At 38.4% G+C, this 22,918-nt stretch overlaps 1 long non-coding RNA gene and 2 pseudogenes across 1 annotated transcript; 1 reads left to right on the top strand and 2 right to left on the bottom strand.

The window, feature by feature from the left end:
- Nucleotides 1-2,426: 2,426 nt before the first annotated feature.
- LOC143643518 (uncharacterized) lies at nt 2,427-9,015 on the bottom strand. Its single transcript, XR_013156300.1, has 3 exons — nt 8,751-9,015; nt 6,573-6,721; nt 2,427-2,583 (listed from the first exon to the last, which is right to left on the bottom strand). It is a non-coding gene; the product is annotated as an uncharacterized LOC143643518 (long non-coding RNA).
- A 2,404-nt stretch (nt 9,016-11,419) lies between these two features.
- On the top strand, nt 11,420-12,363 carry LOC143643517 (olfactory receptor 52R1-like; annotated as a pseudogene).
- Nucleotides 12,364-15,826: 3,463 nt separating this feature from the next.
- On the bottom strand, nt 15,827-16,784 carry LOC143643516 (protein FAM98A pseudogene; annotated as a pseudogene).
- Between the last annotated feature and the right edge of the window lie 6,134 nt (nt 16,785-22,918).

Raw genomic sequence — 22,918 nt, 5'->3', positions numbered from 1 at the left:
GGAGGAAGGAAGGAAGGCAGGCAGGTTCTGCCTTCCCATTATTTTAACACTGTCAGGTAAGTATGATATTATGATAAATAGCAGCACAGGTTATTACTGAGATACAGAGAACAGTAATAGCCAGCATTTCTTGGACACTAAACATATTAGATCAAGTAATGAAGGTTTTGCTTCTATTATCTCATCCAATCATCATAACTATCAAATGAAGTACATAAAATTATTATCCACAATTTCCATATGGGGAGCTGATGCTTAAAGTGTTTAAGTAATTTGCCAAAACATATGTGGCTAAAAAGTAGAGGAGGTGGGGCTGGAACCCTGCACATCTGACCCCAAAACCTACCAAAAAGGTTGAGCAAGGCAGAAGCAGGACCTCTAAACCATTCTGCTCTCCTAAAGAACATTTTTAAAATGTATCCATCCAAAGAGACAAACTGTGGTCAATTTGGTATTGTTGGAGTATAGTCCTGTATTTCAAATGCTAAATCTGTTTGGCAAAAAATGAAGCCCTTTAGGCTCCTCTAGAAAGAACTTTAATATTGATGGTCTCTATGTACAAAGCACCAGGAGAATCAGATACCCACGCTGTACCCACTCTGGTACTGCCAAATTCAGTTGACTCATTTTAGTAACCATCTCATTTATTCAACTCTTACATATTAGGCTATTCAACTCTTACATATTAGGCTGATGATACTTCCTTTCTGGATTTTTTTCTCTCCATCTATCATGTGGCACTAGTCGCAATTATTTTCCTCCATTATTCAGTTCTTCCCTTTTCTGGATAATTTTTCCCTAAGACCCTTATTTTTTCAACTTTAAAATTTTATTCCTCAAAGGTCAATCTTTGCTCATTCAAAAGTCATTTAAAAATTATCTTACTGATTTTCACAGCTTCATCTTTCACCTTTATAATAAAAAATCTCTTTATTTAGCCTTGAATTAATTTTTTAATTTTTTTAATTTGTACATGGGCAGGCACCGGGAACCAAACCCAGGTCTCCAGCATGACAGGTGAGAACTCTGCCACTGAGATAATGTTGCTCTAGCCTTGAATTATTTTTAACCTGGAAAAATTCAATAGAGTAGACTGCAAACCATTAAAATAAGATTTCAGCGAAATGACCAAATAGAAGATAAGTATATAAAAGTAAATAGCTTTTCCTGTTTGCAAAAAAATAACCAGTGGGAAAAATTTAAAACATAAGTATTTATTGCAACAGCCTCAAAACTATAAACTATATTGGTATAACAAAAAGTTGACCGAAAACATAAAGACAGGCTTCTTCAATAGTTAAAAGATGAGATTTTCCTCATTAAGTAAAATGTATTGTATTCAAAGCAGTATCATTCAATGACATAAAAGTCTTTAATGCTTAATTTCAGATGGATTCTAAAATGTTTTAGGTTCTATAAATGTGAAAATTCAGTCTAACTTGAGAAAGACAAAAAGAGGGACTTAGCCTATAAGACAGCAAAATGAAATATAAAGCTATAGTCTTTGTTAATTACTATAAAAGTAATAATAAAGATGAAGGCAGAAGTCCTTGGTCCTTGGTCCTTGCTTCTGCATGGACTAGACACAGGACCATTCCCATCTGTGTCCTTATCTGTAAACCTTGGACTTTAAAAATATGTGAAGTCCCTATTTCCAGTTGTTTCTGTGACAGCCAAATGCCAAGATGGATTTGGAGTACCTCTTTTAAATAAAAATGATTGATGTCAAGAGGGCTAAAATATGCTCAGACTTTGAGGATCCTGTAAAAATGTGGAGCTGATGCTAAGTTTATTTCCTAACAAATAGGGGTAGAGAAATCAATCAAATTTAAAAGCTAAGTGAAGTAGCAATAAAATATAATAGATATCAAATTTAGAGGCACATAGAATCATAACAATTCCCTCCATTTCTTTGCCATAACTGATTTTGTTGTTTTCTCCTGGAAAGAAACATTTGTTTGCAGTTCTTGCAGATATCTCTTCATTCCCACAGTGTTCAGGTTTAGTTACTCTAAACCTATTTTGCCCAAATTTCTAATGCTTCTACCTCTGATCTGAAGTCCTTGGCTTTCTCAGCTTAATGTCTCTGCTTCCCTCCAGCCACTCCTTCTCTTTCTGCTCTATCTCTAGGCTTGCAGAATAGCGCTCAACAGTCCCTGTCTTTTGGGCCTGCTCTGCTGGTCTCAGCATCTTACCTGTCTCCCAGCAGTGTGGGGATGGCTCTTGCTCCTGATGCTCTATAAGAAGCCCAGCATGTAACCCAGCCCTGCTGCAAAGAGACCCTTGGGACTTGAAGATGATGTGATCAGACCTGTAGTATGGCCCTAGGTGTGAGGCCTAGAATTCCCCAAGAGACTCCCCACACTAGGCTGAAGCAGTTTTGAATAATATGTTAACCTTCCCATTTAAAATATTTTATTGCTTATTTTAAATAAATATGAACATTACTTTTCTCCCAAAACTTGAGTTGCTTTATCTTCATTTTCTGCTACGTAGACCAGGTGAGGTGAAAATGTCCTTATACTCCTCCTCCTCCCCTTCTCCCCCTCTCTTAAATTCAGCCACCTGCAGCATAATGCTTCCCTGGAAAAGAGAAATAAAATGTGCATATGGTTTTGTGGCTGTGATGAAATCTTTAAAATTTGTTTTTAGGTTATTGGAAACTTAAAGGCAAATAGATGCTTATTAAAATATGATTAAACAGTCATCATTCAACATAGAATACAGAGCACACAGTGTGATTAGAGAAAAAATGAAACATAATCCAATATAAAAAAACATATGATCGTGAGAAATAATATCCATGCATCAAAATAAAATAAATTCTTTCATTTATACCTATTTAATTATGGCAAAATGCTATTCAGTTTACATTGGGTTATGGTTTTCTAGGACATCTTTCTGTTGTCTTTGGTATTTTGCATATTTGATAGCAAGGCTCTAATGTGTTCTGCAGTTTTAAAGAGATGTTGGATCACAGCTTTCCTGGATTTCCATGTCCATTCTACCCTTGAATAACCCACACATAATTGCTATTTTTTGTTGATTTTTTTGTTTCATTTTGCCAAAGCACATTCTCAATATTTAAAAACAAGGCTATGTGGATGATAAAGTTTCTGTTTGTACAGAGTCTTTTATATGGGGTCTGTCCAGAATATCCTTTTCATAGTCCTTACTCTTGATTGGTTGATCATTGTGCTCAACAGTGAGAAGCTGAAAACTTACCCCTCTAAGATCAGGAAGAAGGTAAGGATGCCCACTGTCACCACTGGTATTCAACATTGTGCTAGAAGTTCTAGCTAGAGTAATTCTAGCAAGAAAAATAAATAAAAGTTTTCCAAAGTGGAAAAGAAGAAGTAAAACTTTCAATATTTACAGATGATATGGTCCTATATTTAGAATGTCCCTAACAATCTATAACAAAGTTATCAGTACTAATAAACAAGTGCAGCAAAGTAGTGGCATACAAGATCAATATGCAAAAAACAGCAGTATTTCTATACACTAGTACTGAGCAATCTGAGGAGGAAATCAAGAAAAAATTCAATTTACAGTAACAACTAAAAGAATCAAATATCTAGGAATAGGGGGGCCATGGTGGCTCAGTGGCAGAGTTCTCACCTGCCATGCTGGAGCCCTGGGTTTGATTCCTGGTGCCTGCCTGTTCTAGTTTGCTAGCTGCCAGGATTCAATATGCCAGAAATGGAATGGCATTTAAAAAGGAGAATTTAATAAGTTGCTAGTTTACAGTTCTAAGGCCGAGAAAATGTTCCAAGTAAAACAAATCTATAGAAATGTCCAATTTAAGGCATCCAGAGAAAGATACATTGATTCAAGAAGGCCTATGACATCCAACATTTCTCTCTCAGCTGGAAGGGCACATGGCAAACATGGCAGTGTCTACTGGCTTTCTCATTGGCTCTACCAAAAGAGATTAAAATGTTTCCTCTTTTAAAGGATTCCAATAAGCAACTCCAACTTCAATTGGTGGAGACACACCTCCATGGAAATCATCTAATCAAAAGTTACCACCAACAATTGGGTGGGTCACATCTCCATGGAAACAAACAAAATGCTCCCACCCAGCAATATTGAATGAAGATTAAAGGATGTGGCTTTTCTGGGGTCCACCACAGATTCAAACTGGCACACTGCCCATGAAAAAAAAAAAGAATCAAATATCTGGGAATAAATTCAACCAAAGATATAAAGAACTTGTACACAGAAAACTCTAAAATGTTGCTAAAGAAGACCTAAATAAATGGAAGAAAATTCATTTCATGGCTTAGAAGACTAAAATCATTGATGTCAATTCCACCCAAATTGATTTAAAGATTCAATGCAATCCCAATAAAAATTTCAACAGTGTATTTTGCAGAAATGAAAAAGCCAATCATCAAATTTGTGTAAAGGGTCCCAAATAGCCAAAAGCAACTTAAAAAGAAGAATGAAGTGGGAGATTAAAATTTCCTTATTTTAAAAGCACGTTACAAAGCTTCAGTATCAAAACAGCATGCTATTGTCATAAAGATAGATATTCTGACCAATGGAATCAGATTGAGAGTTCAGAAATAGACCTTCAGATCTGTAGTCAATTGATTCTTGACACAGCTCCCAAATCTTCTCAACTGGGATAAAATAGTCTCTTCAATAAAAGGGTTAGGAGGACTGGATATCCATATCCAAAAGTATAGAAGAGGACACCTACTTCATAGTCTATTCAAAAATTAATTCAAAATGCAACAAAGACCTAGATATAAGAACCAATAAATACCATAAAACTCCTAGGACAAAATATAGGGAAACATTTTCAATATCTAATGATAGGAGGTATTTTCATAGACCTACACCCAAAGCTCAAGCATTGAAAGAAAAAGTAGATAAATGGACCTCCTCAAAATTGAATACTTCTGTGTTCCTAAGGGTGAAAAGGCAGCTGACTCAGTGGGAGAAAATATTTGGAAATCACATATCGTATAAGTGTTTTTTTTTTAATCCCATAGCTGTTTGATATCCTGCATATATAAAGAAATCCTACAGCTCATCAATGAAAAGACAACCCAATTTTAAAAATGGTCAAAAGACATGAATAGGCATTTTCCCAAATAGGACAAATGTCAAAAAAGCATATGAAAAGGGTGGTGCAATGGTGGCTCAGTGGCAGAATTCTCACCTGCCATGCCAGAGACCCGGGTTCAATTTCTAGAGCCTGCCTATGACAAAAATAAAAGCGTATGAAAAGATGTTCATCTCCCCCAGCTAATCAAAACAAGAATGAGATATCATTTCATACCTGCTGTAATGTCTGCCATTAAACAACAGGAAACTACAAGCATTGGAGAGGATGTGGAGAAACGGAAACAGTTATTCAGTGATGGTGGGAATGTAAAGTGGTATAACTGCTGTGGAAGACAGTGTTCTAGTTTGCTAGCTGCCAGAATGCAATATACCAGAAATGAAATGGCTTTTAAAAGGGGGAATTTAATAAGTTGCTAGTTTACAGTTCTAAGGCTGAGAAAATATCCCAGTTAAAACAAGTCTATAGAAATGTCCAGTTTAAGGCATCCAGGGAACGATACCTTGGTTCAAGAAGGCCGATTATATTCAACATTTCTCTCTCAGCGGGAAGGGCATGTGGCAAACATGGTGAACATGGTGGTGTCTACTGGCTTTCTCGAGGCTCTACAAAAGGGCTTTCTTTCCAAAATGTTTCCTCTTTTAAAGGATTGATGGGTAGAGTCATAACTCCATAGAAGCTATCTGATCAAAAGTTATCACCCACAATTGGGTGGGTCACATCTCCAAGAAAACAATCAAAATGCTCCCACCCAACAATATTGAATGAGGATTAAAGGACATGGCTTTTCTGGGGTCCAGCACAGATTCAAACTGGCACAGAAGGTTTGGCAGTTCCTCAGAAAACTCATACGAATGGAGACTAGAATTCAGAGCACGACCACGATCCAGGTGGCTGGGACCTTGATTCCTCCTGCAGAGGTACCAGCCTTTGAAAGACACATGAGGAGAGCCCTATAGGAGGGTCAGTATGGAAAAGACTGGCCTTCCTACTGCACTCTCCTTTCAGCAAGCCATCCCCAACTAAGGTTGAGAACTGGTGTGGTAAGCCTGACAAACAACTTCCACAAGCTCCTGGGTGTCATATATTCTTGGGTGGCCACTTGGCATCTAGGACTGTGAAAGAGACAAGAAATGGGGATTTCCAGGCCCTTCTCTAGTAATCACATACTGATTGGGGAGGAAAGTCTCTCAGAAATGAAACTTACACTTTGTTCTACTTTTAATATGCTAAGCATTTTACAAACTACAATTAAAAGAAACAAACACATGCAGAAAATATTTTGCCACGTGAAATAAACTTAAAATTTTATTATCAGCCTAGTACCCCAAATAATAAAATTGACTATTTCTTATAAACCTGGAGTCTGAACAAACCCAAATATATCCCTTATATTTGTTACGCTGATGTGTGAAGGTGAGTTATGACCTTCATGATGATAGCAATCACAGTATACCATAAACAAAGTTAGGCAAACCTGGAACGTTTATTCTACCTTTTTCCTTTAAATGCATGTAGGGCCTTGTATTTTGAGAGGCATGTCTTGTAAATTTTGACTGTGTTGCATTGCTTGGAAATGCATTTCTTCTCGTTTTTAAATGCTTCCTTCTCAAATCTTCCTTTGATCGTATACCTTGGAGAGCGCTGAGAGAAAATAAAACACTTATATAGGGATTGAAGGAGAGGAACAGTCAACATAGGGTCTGAGTATGCAAACAGAGTAAGGAGGACCTTCCAGACTCACAAAATTTCAAGCACATCTGTGGGAATTCACTGGTTAAAACATATATACATGCACTGCTTAAGTTTTGTTAAATAAGCAGAAAACTGCTGCTATCTGTTCTTACTATCCTCTCCTTCACTTATCTTAACTTGAAATCCTGAGTAATTCTTTGCACCTCCACGGTTCCTCAGGACAGAAACCATCACACATCTATGGTACCACCATCAGGAGACTCTTTTCTCATTCTGGATGATCAACCACCCAAGTATCAGTTACTTAGCAAGGGACATAGCTTCTCAACCATGTACCTTCAGTGCAGTTGCACTCACAGAATCACAGTATCATACTAAGTACTCACACTTAGTGCAAATTATTACTCATACTTGCACATATGCACATGCTTATTCACACACTTCCAAACTCAGAGCTATATACACATACATAGTAATATACCCCTCATATACACGTCAACACCCTCGACACATCAACACACTTTCACATTCTACAAAATATACCTTCAATTGTAAATGCACATACTCTGAATGACAAAATATTTATAAATACAGATAAATAAAACTCACACTCCTGCAATGTCCAAACGAGCACATTCTCACCGTTCATTCAAATTATCTGCGTTAACATTTGTGTTTATAGAGGAGAGAGGAAAGTTAGGGGTTAATGCTCCCAGATTTGGGCTACAGTCTCAGAGGAAAGCTGTGCCAGTGTGAGGCAGTAAGGCTCAGGAGGGGGGAGAAAATTAATGCTTGTGGGAAGGAAAAGGCCACATCCAGTCCTTTAAATAGGCTCCGAGCTGGGGTCTCTGTTAACAGGCTGAATCCCAGGAGCCACTGAGAGCTGCTTATGGTCGTGCCTCAGTTGGTCAGAGACAGAACAGAGGTCACAAGTGAGTATTTCTCTGTGCTCCCAGACTTCTCTACCTTTGCTGTGACTCAGAGTAGACTGACTCAGAGATGCAGCAAGAAGCTGAAAAAGCAGAAAAGACACTGTGAAGAATAGTACAACTCACTACGGTCTCCAGGCCTGGAGATTCTTGGTGACTGAGAATCAGTCTGAGATGGGGAGAAGATCCACTGTTCCCCTTGTGCCTCCTGGGACATCCTAGAAAGGTAGGAAGCCTCCCTCCCTACATCAGCCCTGCCCAAAAGAGCTGGGATCTGAATGCCACTCTGCTCCACTGTTATTGCTCTAATCCTTGTATAAAGTACCCCACAGTAAGAGACCAGAAACTAAGTTTCTGAGAAGCTATGCCTCAGCAAGATCTCAGTCCATCATATCCTTTATCCTTCCTCTGGCTTGAACTACAGGATTGAACTGATGGGCATAAATATGTCTACATGGCAGGTGCTATAATCAAATCCCAGCAGAACCTGTGAGTACCATTGCTTGATGCAAACCCATAGCTCACAGATCAAAACTGAGCTCCACTAACTGTGAGAACGTTGTTCTGTAACCGTATTTCATGTACCAAAAGTCCTAGTGAATTCTCACAGTTATACTGTATTTGTGGGAACAGAAAAAATGAATCTGAGGTTTATTTTGGTCACCTAGTTATAATGCTTGAAAAGGATATGAACTTATTTCAGGCTTTAGTATTCACCATGCTTACAGTGAAAAAAAGAAAAAAGAACTTATTTAATTCCATGAAAAGAGAGGAAGGAACGTTGAGCAATAAAGGGAAACTATGTTATTCTTCCATTCCATTCTTGGTAAGGAATATACTTTTCCAAACTTGAGCTCAGCAGCAAACTGATAACCTGTGCTCCTGTGAGGAAGGCTACTGAAACTTCACACACTGAACAACAATACAAAACTGAGAATGCGTTAACTCCTGTCCCACTCCACATGGCTTGTAGAGTTGACTCAGTTCAGTTAGATTCATAAGGCTGTAAAGGAAAAAAAAGACAAGGGGATTACTGAGATTCCACACACCAGATTCAGTGGGCAGTAGGGGAAATTATAGAGAGGAGAGAAGGCATATGTCAAGGATTCCCCTTTTCTCCCCTCAACATTGAGTCCCTGGTCAATTGTGCTCCTCCATTGCCTGCCCAAAACTCTAAGAGCAGAAAGTCAGAGGAACCAGCATAGAATGAGGAAGCCGAGTGATATCTCTGACACAGAAGAGTTCTGCCTGTGAAAATTACATAGGAGAGTCTGAGTTTAAGATGGAGGGAAGGAGAGAAACCGGCTTTTTAAAGGGGCCATGGAATGTGGAATATGGAATGTTGATACCTGGTTGGGAAGAGGGCTTCTATTCCCAAAAGAATGCATAGAATAGAGGAGTCCTACGTTAAGGATATGGGCAAAATCAACAAAGATTCTGTCCCATAAAAAGTAGTCCATCCCCAAAAATGTCAGGGATTGGCCCAACCTGGAGCGTAATCTTGAGGCAGCCAGTCTAGTAAAGGAGAGGAACACACAGTCAGGAGGCATGGGTCCTAGGGTCAAATTCAAATCTGTCCTTATTCAGTATGTCTTTGTGCAACTCCCCTTCTTTTATAAACTTTGTCACAGTAAGGCAACTATCTCTGCTTTACCCAACCAGAGTGGAACTCTTAAATCGTTCTAGCAGAGGCAATGGAGTATAGTCCTGAGAGCTCTGACTGTGGAGTTCAGCCCTCTGATCCTAGTTGATTATGTGATTGTAGCTCACTTAACTACTCTGAGATCTAGTGTACTTAGCGTAAAATGAGGATACACAGGTTGTGCCGGAATTAGGAAACAATATGTTGTAAAAGCCTATAATGCTGTGCCAAGAAAAACATGAATGATCCCAGAATTGATCAGGATCATTATGCACACTGAGAAATTGTATCTTTATCCATCATCTTTACCAGTCCTGTACTAGGGATGGCCGAAGCACGTCCTTCTGAGTGACCCTGTGCCTGTAGGACAGAAGAAGACCCGGGCTCATATAGAACATATAAGGCTATTTGGGAAGACCTGGTCAGATAGAAGGGGTTATAAAACAAAGCCCGGAAAACGTGTGTTACTGTATTTTTCTCATGCCCTAGATATGAGTATTTGTTTTGAAGAATCTTATGGCTTTTATCTAGGTGAGCTGACACACTGGAAAAAGCTTTTAATTTAGAGCAAGCCTGATAAAGTCTAAGCCCCATTTCTCTCATACCATGAGTGTTCATGGTATGAACCAGAATATAAATCCAAGAAAATTAGGAAGAGGGTAGGCCTATTGGGGATTTTTAAGAAACCTTTTTTTTAGGAACCACTGGGTCTGGTTAAATCAAATTTTTGTCAATCATCAAATGTCATTTGTTAAGTGAGTTAGAAAGAATACACTCCTCTCCTAGGTATTTCTGCTATGGATAAGGTAAGAACTAAAGATTTCATACAAAGGATAATGGAGCTGAAATTGTAAAGATGCTGGCAAGACTCATGTGAGCTGAGTAGACAAAGTCGTGTTTGTCATCAGGGGGATCAGACACCAGCATCAGTCTGTGGCATGCAAGTAAGGGCAGAGGGACATTCCCAAAGCCATTTACTGACCAGCAGGGCAACCTCTAGTGGAGAAATTGGCATTAATCTCTTGTGGGAATGATGTTAAAGTGATATCTGGAAGGCTGCCCAAATTTATCAGTGCATTTTAACATACAGTTCATCAGCTAATGGGTTCATTGTACCTGAATAATATCATTTATTTATTAATTCCTTAAACAGCCATTTATTACACTCCTACAGCACTGCTCCAAACATAAAGGTCTGAAAGGAAAGTACAGCATCTAGTGCAGACCACATAATAATTTATCATCTAGAACAGATGTTGGCAAACTGCAGCTACAACCAAATCCAAGTTGCAAACTGCTTTTGCGAATAAAGTTTTATTGAAATACAGTCACCCGCACACATTTATGTCTGAGGCTGCTTTTGTTCTACAATGGTTGAGTTGGCTAGTTGCAAGAAAGACTATATGGTCCACAATGCCTAGAATTTTTATGATCTGATCTTTTACAAAAAAAATCTGCCCCTGATGTAGGGGTATTATACACAAAATTAATAAGTCTAATTATAGCCCTACAATTGGTCACTCAGTAATCTTACAATCCAAAACCTTGTTACTGAACTAATATCAAAGCTAACTCAACATTACTGCATTAACTCCAATGGACAATCAGCCAAACTGTTTTCTAAACCTGCTTCCTACCCTGAAAAATTGCACAAGTGGTTAAAACACGGGGGATGAAAAAAAGAACAGAACAGAAAGCACTGAAGAGATCAGTTGCTAGTTCCAAAGACTAGCAGAGCAAGAGTCATTATGGCAAATTTTTCAAAATAGTTTTCAGCTGGCAATTATAACGTGAATAAAAATATTAATTCTTAAAAAATAACTAAATTGCAACTTAAATGTTGTGATCACAATTTTGAATGATATAAATATGAATAAAGCATAAAGGATAACATTACTTCATGTTGAAAAATTGTATTTAAACCTTTGAAATTATTCCGGTTTACCATTAAAATGGATTGTCACATTATTCAATTGTCCTATCCAGAAGACTTCTAATTAATAATAAATGATTGCTTTCACTGTTATTAATTACAGAAAGTGGTACCTCCTCAACAGAGAACAAATTAGCCAACCCATGTTGGCATCCAGAAATAGCTCATCTCATCCTGTGTCCTTTATTCTGCTTGGAATCCCGGGACTAGAGATTTCCCAATTCTGGGTTGCCTTTCCATTCTGTGCCATCTATGTTGTCGCTGTACTGGGCAATATCACTGTCCTTCACATAATCCGAAATGACCACACCCTCCATGAGCCCATGTACCTCTTTCTGGCCATGCTGGCTGTCACTGACCTGGTCCTCTCCTCCTCCACCCAACCTAAAATGCTGGCCATCCTCTGGTTTCATGCCCACGAGATTGAATACCATGCCTGTCACATCCAGGTGTTCTTCATCCATGCCTTCTCTTCTGTGGAGTCTGGGGTGCTCATGGCCATGGCCTTGGACCACTACGTGGCTATCTGCTTCCCACTGCGCCACTCAAGTATCCTCACGACACCTGTCGTGGCCACACTGGGGGCAGTTGTGATGCTATAGGGGTGCTGTGGGTGAGCCCCTTCTGCTTCATGGTCTCCAGAATGCCCTTCTGCCAGAGCCAGATCATTCTTCAGTCATACTGTGAGCACATGGCTGTGCTGCAGCTGGTGTGTGCTGATACTAGAGTAAATCGTGGGTATGGGCTCTTTGTGGCCTTCTCAGTGGTTGGGTTCAATATGATTGTCATCAGTTTATCCTATGTCATGATTTTAAGAGCTGTGCTGCAGTTGCCTTCAGGTGAAGCCCAGCTCAAGGCTTTTGGCACATGTGCTTCCCATATCTGTGTTATCTTAGCTTTGTATATCCCAGCCCTCTTTACTTTCCTCACCCACTGCTTTGGCCATCATGTGCCCCAAGTAGTACACATCACGTTTGCTAATGTCTATCTACTGGTACCCCCCATGCTCAACCCCATCATCTATGGAGTTAAAACCAAACAGATCCAGAACAGGGTTATGCAGGGTTGTTGTGGAAAAGTCCCTTGAGCCAAGAGTCACAGCATCACCACCCCTCTAATCACCCTACCATCCTGGGGACATTAATGTGGAATGTTTGCAAAAGCATCATTTATTAATGTAAATTCACATCTGTTAGCGAGTACCTTAGATGTTGGCAGCCTTTCTCAAGCAAGAGGAGCAGTTGCAGCACAAGAGTATTCAGTTTCCCAGATGCTCTAATGAAGAGAGAAGTGATTGATAATAAAAACTTCGCTGACCTATATTCTTCCTCAGAAAAGAATAGAAGAACATATTCGTCTATCAAATTAGTAAATATTTTTTAAAACCTCATCTTCCACATATGATTAAGGTAAAAATAGTTATTTTCATACAGTAGGCACATATAGAAGTTTGTATACAATTATTTAAGAAAAAATTGCATCAATACAAATAAAAGTACATTTATTTGTCATCATCTGGGAATCTGTATAGAAATAGAATTTGAGGGGAAAAAGGCATGTACAAATAGATAAATAAAATCACTAATTATAAAAAGTAAAAACAGGAAAACATAAAAACATTGGTTTATGTGAAACCAGATGATGCTACATACAATTAAATATTGTCATTTGCCTACAGGTATTTTTTGTTTTATTGCACTTTGCTTTTTTGTGCTTTGCAGATACAACATTTTATTGGCAGGTTGCTCAGAACACCTAGAATACTTCACTGAAAAGCAGCAAGAATTTGCTAAAACCTGAAACAGATTAGACACATGCTGGGTATGTGGTTGAAACTGATCCCAAAGTTGAACTCTGCTTTATCTAGTCTGGAGAGTCTTGAAAAATGCAGTAAATGCAAGCATACAAATCAGGGATGGCAATTCCATCTGGGATCAAGAAAAATATTGCTATGACGTGATGATTATGATGATTAATCTGTGTCTTTGGGTAGTTTTCATACATCAAACAGAAAAATGGAAAGACATTCCAATCTGAGGAATCAGCATTTGCCAAGACAATGAAGGAAGAATCAGGAGGAACAGCAAAGTGGCGATAGGGAGAAATGAGACTGCAAAGTAGAATATGGGCACGGGAATCCCTACTGTGTTTTTTAACCCAGGAATGCTGGATAAATTCAGAGAGGGTACTTGTCCTGTTGGTACTCTCAGAGGAAAGCTGAGTTCAGAGAAGACAGAGAAAACTCTGACAGGTAGATTTCTCCAGATTAAGAAAGCAGAAATCTTAGAAACATTTTCAGGATGTGTAAAGAATTATATAGAGCACAAGGAGAAGGAAGGGTGTAACTCTAACAGATTTAGTGCTCTCTCCCTCTATTCTCTCCTCCCTCACTACCTCCTTCCCTTCTCTCCCCTACGAATTTTTTATTCTAGTTCTTTTTTATTAAATGTACAAAAAGCGAATAGTGAGCGGACCTACCCACAGGCAAAATGAAAAAGTAATTTCTTTAGATGCTGCTGACGCATGAACAAAGGAGTACAAAGATTAATAATAGCATTTAAGTGTCTCATTTCCATTTGGAGATTGAATATTTAAAATGTTTATCTTCATTCTAGAAATCTGGATCTGTGATGTATAAACATTATCATCAGGATGAAGTTAAAGTGGATATGGACCAATTTTATTAGGAAAATTAGGTGTATTTATTAACATACGATAAGGGCTTTCTGGTACCGATAATTTCCTAATCACTCACTCTCATAATGCCCACCTCCTCAACAATAGTATTTATTATTTTGTTAGACTTCTCAGAGGGTGAGTGCTTTCCCCCACAACTAGTGTAGTAGTCATGCCATGATACTATATTTAGGGACCTCTCCTATCCACCTACTGTTTCCTTCATCATGCTTGGAAGCCTTGAATGAGAGGATCATCATTTCTGAATCTGTTTCCTGTTCTATGCCAACTATGCTTGTGGCTGTGGTGAGAAATAGCACCCTTCTTCCTTTTACCCTGCATTGTGAACCCAGGTATTTCATGACCCTGATGGTTTCATAGCAGAGTTTATGGCCACACCAAGCTAAGATGAACATTTTATCAATTCAACTACCATGCCTGCCTCTGCAACATCTGTTTCATAAATGCTTTCCCCAGTTGGGGGTCTTCATGTGTTCTAGGGTACCAGATTTAGCCATCTGTATCTCATTATAGCATGCCATTTTTCTCAGTTATTGGCAGCCAAGCTGGTTAGGGCTGCTTTGCATGAGCTCCCTTTGTTGTGTTTTCCTGATCACTTTTCTTCCCCAACCAGATCATCTCCCAGACCTACAGTGAACAAGTGCTGAGACTGATGTGTGCTGACACTAGATGATATGTATTGTCTCTTATGGCTTTCTGAATGGTTGACTTTGATATATTTACTTTATTGCTCACCTTCCACATAAAACACACCTCTCGTCATTTTCTTTCACAGCTTGTCAATGCTTACGTACAAAACCCAGCAAGTAGCATCATGTGGATTTCAGTAAAGGAGGATGTAAAACATCATAGCATCTAGGCTTTTGTTTTCTGTAGCAATAATAAAGAGCCTCCTGCACGAAGAAAAAAATCTATCTTCTCACTTGGTAGAATATTTCTTCCATTACAGAAAAAGTCTCCTGCCCAAAGCAAACTAACTTATATTTGCTGAGCCAGCAGTTTCAACTCACGCATGAAGCAAATTTAAATTTTCTGTGTCTCTAGGAATTTCAAGCAAAAATAAGGTTGAAAGAGAAACTTGTTTTGAATAGATGCAGGTCAGTTTGAATTGCAATACTTTACTAGGTGCCTACATGTACTATATAGGTTTACAGTTTAGTTTGTTTTTATGATCTTTACGGATTTTAGCTGTGTTTTAGATTTTCAGAGTTGAGTGTATTCTATGGTATTCTATCCAAAGACAAGGCTATAGCATGTGCTATCCACAGAAGACATCATTTAATAGGAACTGACCTACAAGATCTATCATGAAGCAAATGTGGCATAGCCTCTTCGAATAAAAAAAGCCAACCAGGGGCAAAACTATTCTTGAAGAAAAGGCATTAGAATATTTTAAGCAACACATGAATAAATGGGTTATTACTATGGGTAAAATTTCCTAGTTGCATGTCTTAAAAGATCTATGAGAATCTGCATTTTCAAAACTGCATACTGAAAAGATGAAAACAAATTATTCCAGCAGTTTCTTCAAAAAGTATGCATTAAAGAAAAAAATATGCATGTTCTGACTGTGGAGCTGGTTGACTGGTCAAAAATTAAAGGCAATTTTATTACCTTTTAAAAAAATTCTTCATACAAAGAAGAAATGTATATATTTCTCAAATAAACAGCATTTTGTAAGTCCATTTAAAAAACACAACAGAATTGAATGATGACCTACAAATGCTTACACCAAGCAGGTATCTTCCTGCCCACTGTGTTCTCACATAAATTAAAAACCTATTTTGAATTCATGATTCTGAAACTAATGTTTCCATTGTTTGAGCTCTAGCAAAACATAAAGTTCTGTAGCTTCAATTAGTATAATATCTTCCCTATCCAAATCCAGAATATTTATACTGATAAACTTCATGCTAGAAGTGCTGTGCTAATTGATTGCCTTGGTAATAATTCTAGTCCCGTCACCCTCCCCAACCTCCTCCCTGGCCCCCGTGACCACCTCAGCCTCCACAACCACCTCTCCCTCCATGATCACTGCCTCTTTCAACATGGTGCCCAGTTTCTTAGTAACTATTTTCCTGTTGGTATCCACCACTCTGACATCCACGATGTCTGTATCCACTTCCTGGGTATGTAGATGTTTGGAAGCCGCCATAACCATACTTTGATCATCACTACTGTAGCCACCGTGATAGCCACCTGGCTGGAAACCCAAATCTCTATAGTCACTATCTTGGTAGCCACCTCCTCCCTCACTCCCTCCATCAGTCTCCCTGATACTTACGTCTTCTTGCTCCCCCTCAACTAACATGGTCATAGCCACCATGTCCACCTCTCCCTCCTCCTTGATCATGACCTCCTCATCCTCCTTATGAGGAATGTTCATAACCACCTCTTCCTCTTCCCCAGCCTCCTGCTTGCTGCTGGGGGCCATCTTTCCTTTTCTAATCTCTGGAGTTGGAGGTTCAATTTCTTTGGGTCTACCACCTCTGCCAGGCACCCTGCTCATCAACACCTTATTGATGACACAGGTAGTCTTTCCTCTAATACAGCCATTGCTTGTCCTTAAAATCTTTAACAGGTCTTGTCTTGTGGTCAAAAGATGGGCAACAGAATTAACACTTTTAAGAGATAAGACCAAGCATTTTGGCTTGTAAAACTTTGCTAGTTTTTCAGTCTGACTCTTCGTTCTGCCAGACCAGTCAAAGCACTGACATCCAAGATTTTTATAAGCAGCTTTCTCTGAACTTCATATTCATCAGCTATGGCTTGGTTAATTGCTTTTATCTTTCCCCAGTGGGCTGGTCCCATTGGTTTCTTCAACAAAGGCTTTCCCGCATGATTAAGTGGAAATTTTGCTAATGCTTCCTTTAATTTCTTTTCATTCCGCTGGAGAATTGGAACATAGTTATATTGGATGGAAGTTTGGATATTTCTAGAGCTATAAATATGCCTACCTCACTACCACCTCCTTCCTGAGCTTTATTTAGAGGATCATTCACAGAGAGCCTTCCAGCAGCTTCTAGTTCTGAGTCGAGGTATGTGAGCCAAAGGAGACAGTTCTGAACAAGATGCTTAGTCACATCCCCTAATGTCAGTGAAAGATATGGACAGTTCATTTTCCCTAGTAGCCCACTTACCTCAAGCTGGAATTCTTCACCCTCATTGAGGCTGTTAGTTGCTTATACATTTTCCTCTAGTTTTGGAGCACTCTTAATTCAGATACAAGCCAAGCACAGAGTTTGGTAAACTCAGGGGAAATGGCTCCACCACACACTGCCTGAGACATAGTGCTATCTTCTAACAATGGATCCTTATAACCTACACCTTCTGAAGACGCCAAGATGTCAGTCTCCATGAGGACACACTCTGTGCTACTGTGTCGATATATTTTTGTTTGTAATATCATATGTTCTTTATACTGAAGGCTGTGCTAGAGAAAAAGGCCTGCCCAAGGCATTTGGCAATTAAACCACTTATATGTGTCATCCCAGTCCTCTATATTTCAGTGTTCAAATCCTTCCTCTCCCATTGCTTCATCTATCATACTCCCAGAATTTTCCCATTACATTCCTTAGTGTTTACCTATTGGTGCCCTGCCATGTTCAAAACCTTCATTTGTGGGGTAAAAACTATGCATTTCCAGGAAAGCCTTGTACAAAATTTGGGGGAGAAAATTCCATGTCATAACATCAACAAGTTGTCATTCCTATCTGTCAGGCAAGGCCAAAAAGGTGTATGTAACCAAATTCATGTTAACCCTCAGTTGGCACAGAAATGTTATGAAATTATCTAGGCGAGTAAATACTCAGGATGGCAACCCTTGAAAAGCAATTGTCCAGAAACCATTGGAATAGAAGCTGTAATTATTCCCTATTCATTTACCATATCTAAAAATGTTGATTTGATATAGAGATAGAATTGTTCTTAACATTATTGTTCAAGTGACTGTGCATTCTAGATTTCTTCAGGACTGTCTTGACGCTTCTTTTTGCATTAATTGAAGAAAATGAAATTTAATAAATGTACTACAGAATGTGGCATTTTAAATCTGTTCTAGTTTGCTAGTTGCTGGAATGCAATATACCAGAAATGGAATGACTTTTAAAAGGGAAATTTAATAAGTGGCTAGTTGAAAGTTCTAAGGCCGAGAAAATGTCCCAATTAAAACAAGTTTATAGAAATATCCAATCTAAGGCATCCATCCAGGGAAAGATACCTTGGTTCAAGAAGGCCGATGAAATTCAAGGTTTCTCTCTCAAGTAAGAAGGCACCTGGTGAACACAGTCAGAGTTTCTCTCTCAGCTGGAAGAGCACATGGTGAACATGGTATCATCTGCTACCTTCTTCTCCTGGCTTCCAGTTTCATGAAGCTCCCTGGGAGGCATTTTCCTGCTTCATCTCCAAAAATCGCTGGCTCTTGGACTCTCTGCTTTGTGGTGCTGTAGCATTCTCTGATTTCTCCGAATCTCTCATTCTCCAAAATGTTTCCTCTTTTATAGGACTCCAGAAACTTATCAAGACCCACCCAAATGAGTGTTGATATGTCATCACCTACTCCAGCTTAACAACCACTCTCGATTAATTCACATCTCCAGGGAGATGATCTAATTATGTATCCAAATATACAATACTGAATAAGGATTAAAAGAAACAGCTGCCTTTACAAAATGGGATTAGGATCAAAACATGGCTTTTCTAGGTTCCATACATCACTTCAAACCAGCACAAAATCCATCTGTAAATACCAAAATTTTGAGGTGAGAAAGTAAGAAAAGGATATTGAAGAGTCTGGGTGATTCTGCATTCTACAGGGAGGTTTTCATCTGAAAGGTGGAGTTCTTTTAGTAAGGACAGAAGAAATAATCTTCATTGATTTATTGGGTAGATGTAATCAGTTTAGTTACCATGCTTGAATAGAATGGTGGCTTTAGCCTCATTAAGGTAAACTTGTGAAAATTACATGAGACAGCTTCTTTAAAACTAGGAACTCAATCATGTTATAGAAACTGTTCTACACACCACAGCAAATGGAAAAGTATTAATTGAAAGGCAGATGGGTTTAAATGTCATACAGATATGTGACTTAAATTCACCTCTTCAATTATAGGTTTCTTCTATGGGGCAATCGGTCTAACTTTCTAATCTTTTGTTTTCTCTAATAGAAATTAACAAAATACGTGTTTATAGAGTTACTATGAAATAAAACATATAAAGGGAGTATCAAATATCTAGCCTAAACAATGCATCCAGTAAATTTTCATATATTAATAACTACCCATATCATCTTTTTTCCTCCTTCACTCTTTCTCAGTCGTCCATCTAAGGAATTGTAACCCCTGCACTAGGCAGTTAAAGGATTACCCCTTTCCAAGCATAAGCTATATATGTGATAACAGAAGTTCATGTTAAATCAAGTTAACAAAACTTCCTTTCATTTCACTGATTTTTTTTTTTTTTTTGGCACGTGCAGGCTCCAGGAATCAAACCCAGGCTTCTGACATGGCAGGCGATAATTCTGCCACTAGCCACCATTGTACTACCCTCAATTCATTGATTTTTAATCCTCCATCTGATTTCCTTATATTCTCTTATGGACCAAGTACTATCGATAACTAACCCACTCTACTGAAGAGTGAGTGTTCTGTCACTCACTTTAAAGAATTAGGGAGGTCACTGCCTGCATTCACATCAGGAGAAAAGAGAAATTCTGCTCAATACATAGAACACATTGCTCCCACTTAAGGTCACTTGAGATTAATAAATAGAGGATTGTATGACCTGATTGCTCTATTCCTAGAAAACTGACCGAGTAATTGTTTATCAAAAACATCTCTCGGACTTTGTCAAAAAGGTGAAGAGGCAGCCAACTGAATGGGAGAAACTATTTGGAAATCACATATCAGATTAAGGATTGATATCCTGTATAGAAAAAAATCACACAACTCAACAACAAAATTACAAACAATCCAATTATAAATAGCTATAAAGATATGAATAGACAATTTTCTGAAGAGCTGATACAGATGGCTAAAAAACACATGAAGAGGGACTCATCTTCATTAGCTATAAGGGAAATGCAGATCAAGATTATAATGAGATATTACCTCACACCTACAAGAATGGTTGCTATTAAACAAACAGGAAATTGCAAATGTTGGAGAGGATGTGGAGAAATTGGAACACTTATGTACTGCTGGTGGGAAAATATAATGTACAGCTGCTGCAGAAGACAATTTGGCAGTTCCTTAGAAAACTAAATATCAGGTTGCCCTTCAACCCAGCAACATCACTACTCGATATATACCCAGAAGAGCTGAAATCAGTGACACAAAAAGGCATTTGCACACTGATGTTCATAGAAGCACTATTTACAATTGCCAAAAGATGGAAATAATCCAAGTTCCATCAACAGATGAGTGGATAAACAAAATGTGAAAAATTCAATGGAATATAATGCAGCAGTAAGACAAAATAAAGTCTGGAAGCATATGATTACATGGACAAATCTTGAGAACATAATGCTGAGTGAAATAAACCAGATACGGAGTTAAGGGAGGTTTGGATTTTCTATTTGGTGAGGGTGTGTTTATCGGTTATTTTTCTCTTCAGAGCAATGAAAACTTTCTAAATTTAGAGTGTTGATGATTGTACAACTAATTGAGGATAATATGCTGCATGGATTGCTGACTTTGGACATTATACATGATGCTCAATGAATGGAGGTGGCTGAAGGATACATTGACTGAAAAGTAGATGGTAGACTGTGGCTATGTGTATATTTGATGGAATGCTGTGCAGCTGCAGAATGGAATAAAATCATGGGGCATGCAGCTAAGTGAATGAAGCTTGGGGACACTATGTGGGACAAAATAAACCAAAAAAATATTGTATGGTCTCTTTTATAAAATACTTATAAGGAAATTGGGGCCTACGTTGTAGGCTCTTACAGCAGTCACGTTTAGTCCAGAGCTGTAAATGTTATTTCTCAATTTTAAGAGGCTGTGCTATATATGTATAACCTGGCATCTCCCTGGAATCTTGGCTACCTGTGTAACACCTAAGACTCAAAGTTGGAGTTCTACAGCTCTGAAAGTCAGTATTTCTACATACAACAACTGTTAAAGAAGCCAGAAAAGAGATCAGGCTTCAATTAGAAATAAGGATAAAGCCAACTGGGTCAGGACTAAGGTAAATCAGAATGTAGGGGTAAGAATGACATTGTCTATATTTTAGAACTTCAGCTACTGGATGATTCCAAAAGAAGAGAGATTTATTTCTCGAAAACCTAAATTTTCTGTAGCATATAATCTAACTCAACCTGTCTGAATATATCATTTAAACAGCCCAAACACAGGGAGCCCAGAATGGGAATGAAGGCTTGTAATTCTGTATAGCTTAATGTAATGCTCAGATACACCCCAGAATATGTTCAGCAGATACTTAAAAGTATTGGCAAAATCCCTTGAGAGACAGGAGAAAAAAACATGGAACTATTAAGTTTTACCACTGGGAATACCCTGATATGTCTCAAACATTAGGAACTCCCAAGCCAACAGGCCAAGCCCTTGATCTAGAGGCTTGCTGTTATGAAACTTATTTCTACAGTGGAGAAGCTAAGCCTACCTATAGCTATGCCTGAGAGTTATTTCCAGAGGACCTCTTTTGTTGCTCAGATGTGGCCTCTCTCTCTCTCTCTCTAAGCCAAACTGTCAGGAAAATCATTACCCTCCCCCTTTGTGACATAACATGCAGGGGTGAAAATCTTCCTGTCAGCGTGGGACATGACTCCCAAGGATAAGCCTGACCCTGGCAACATGGAATCAACAATGCCTTCCTGACCAAAAGGGTGAAAAGAATTGTAACAAAATAATGTTTCGGTGTCTAAGAGAGTTCAAATAGAGTCAATAGACTATTCTGGAGGCTACACTTATGCAAGCTTCAGCTAGAAATTGCTACTATCGTGGATTGCTAAACCCTAACCAAAACCATTCTTGCCAGCCGCAAAGAATACCTAAGGCTCTATCTAAGATTCTACAAAAGTTTCATGCACTATGATTACTTTCCACAAATCTACAACCTCCAGAAGAGTTCCTAGGCCTGATAAGTCTGAAACCCAGAGAGGCCAGCATCTCCAGGACACCAACTAATTCCATCCCCTATCCCATACTATTGACACTCCTTTCCAACATGAAAAATTTAGAATGGGTCTAACCCAAATACCCCTAAAGGTTGGGAGAAGGATCAGAAAGGAAAAAGAGGAGTTAAAACAGTGAAGATAAGATTTAACAAATGAGTATGACTGCTGATTCATTATATTGATATTTCTTTCAGTCTTCAGTGTCTTGGAGAAAAATTGTGAAACTGCAACCCTCTGCCACACTCTGAAATCTGTTCTATAACTACTTGTTACAACGAATATTGAAATTTATTGCTTTTTTTGACATATACGTTATGTTTCACAATTTAAAAAATGTTTGAAATCAGAACAATAGACAAGAAAAAATCTTTCCTTAAAAATATTGCTAAGGGTTGGTGAGGGAATGGAAGTGGGGCAAAAGGTGGTATTTGGGCCGATTGAATTTTCTTCCTCTTCAAGGGAAAATTTTTCTCCCAATGAAACATTTCTATCATTATAATTTAATCCCTGTTTTCTTTTAAATTGTATCTGTCTTTGTAAAGTCGAGTGTGTGTCTCAGTTAATGGATATTTTATGCTTACAAAGTATAGCCATGCTAGTCTGAGTCTGTGTAAACACATCTATCTTCAGAAAATTCTATTTTATTCTTGTTGTTTAATAAAATAACATTAGATTGGGCAAAAGTGGGCAAGGTGCATGAAAAAATTTTCAACTACAAACAGCCTAAGACCACTGTGATTTTTTAAATAATAAAGTGAAAAATAAAATATATTAATAAAAAATGAAGGCAGCATTCAGGCAATAT

The sequence above is a fragment of the Tamandua tetradactyla genome, chromosome 8, assembly GCF_023851605.1.
Source record: "Tamandua tetradactyla isolate mTamTet1 chromosome 8, mTamTet1.pri, whole genome shotgun sequence".
In the NCBI taxonomy this organism is placed as follows: Eukaryota; Metazoa; Chordata; class Mammalia; order Pilosa; family Myrmecophagidae; genus Tamandua; species Tamandua tetradactyla.
This window is presented reverse-complemented; position numbering and strand designations above follow the sequence as displayed.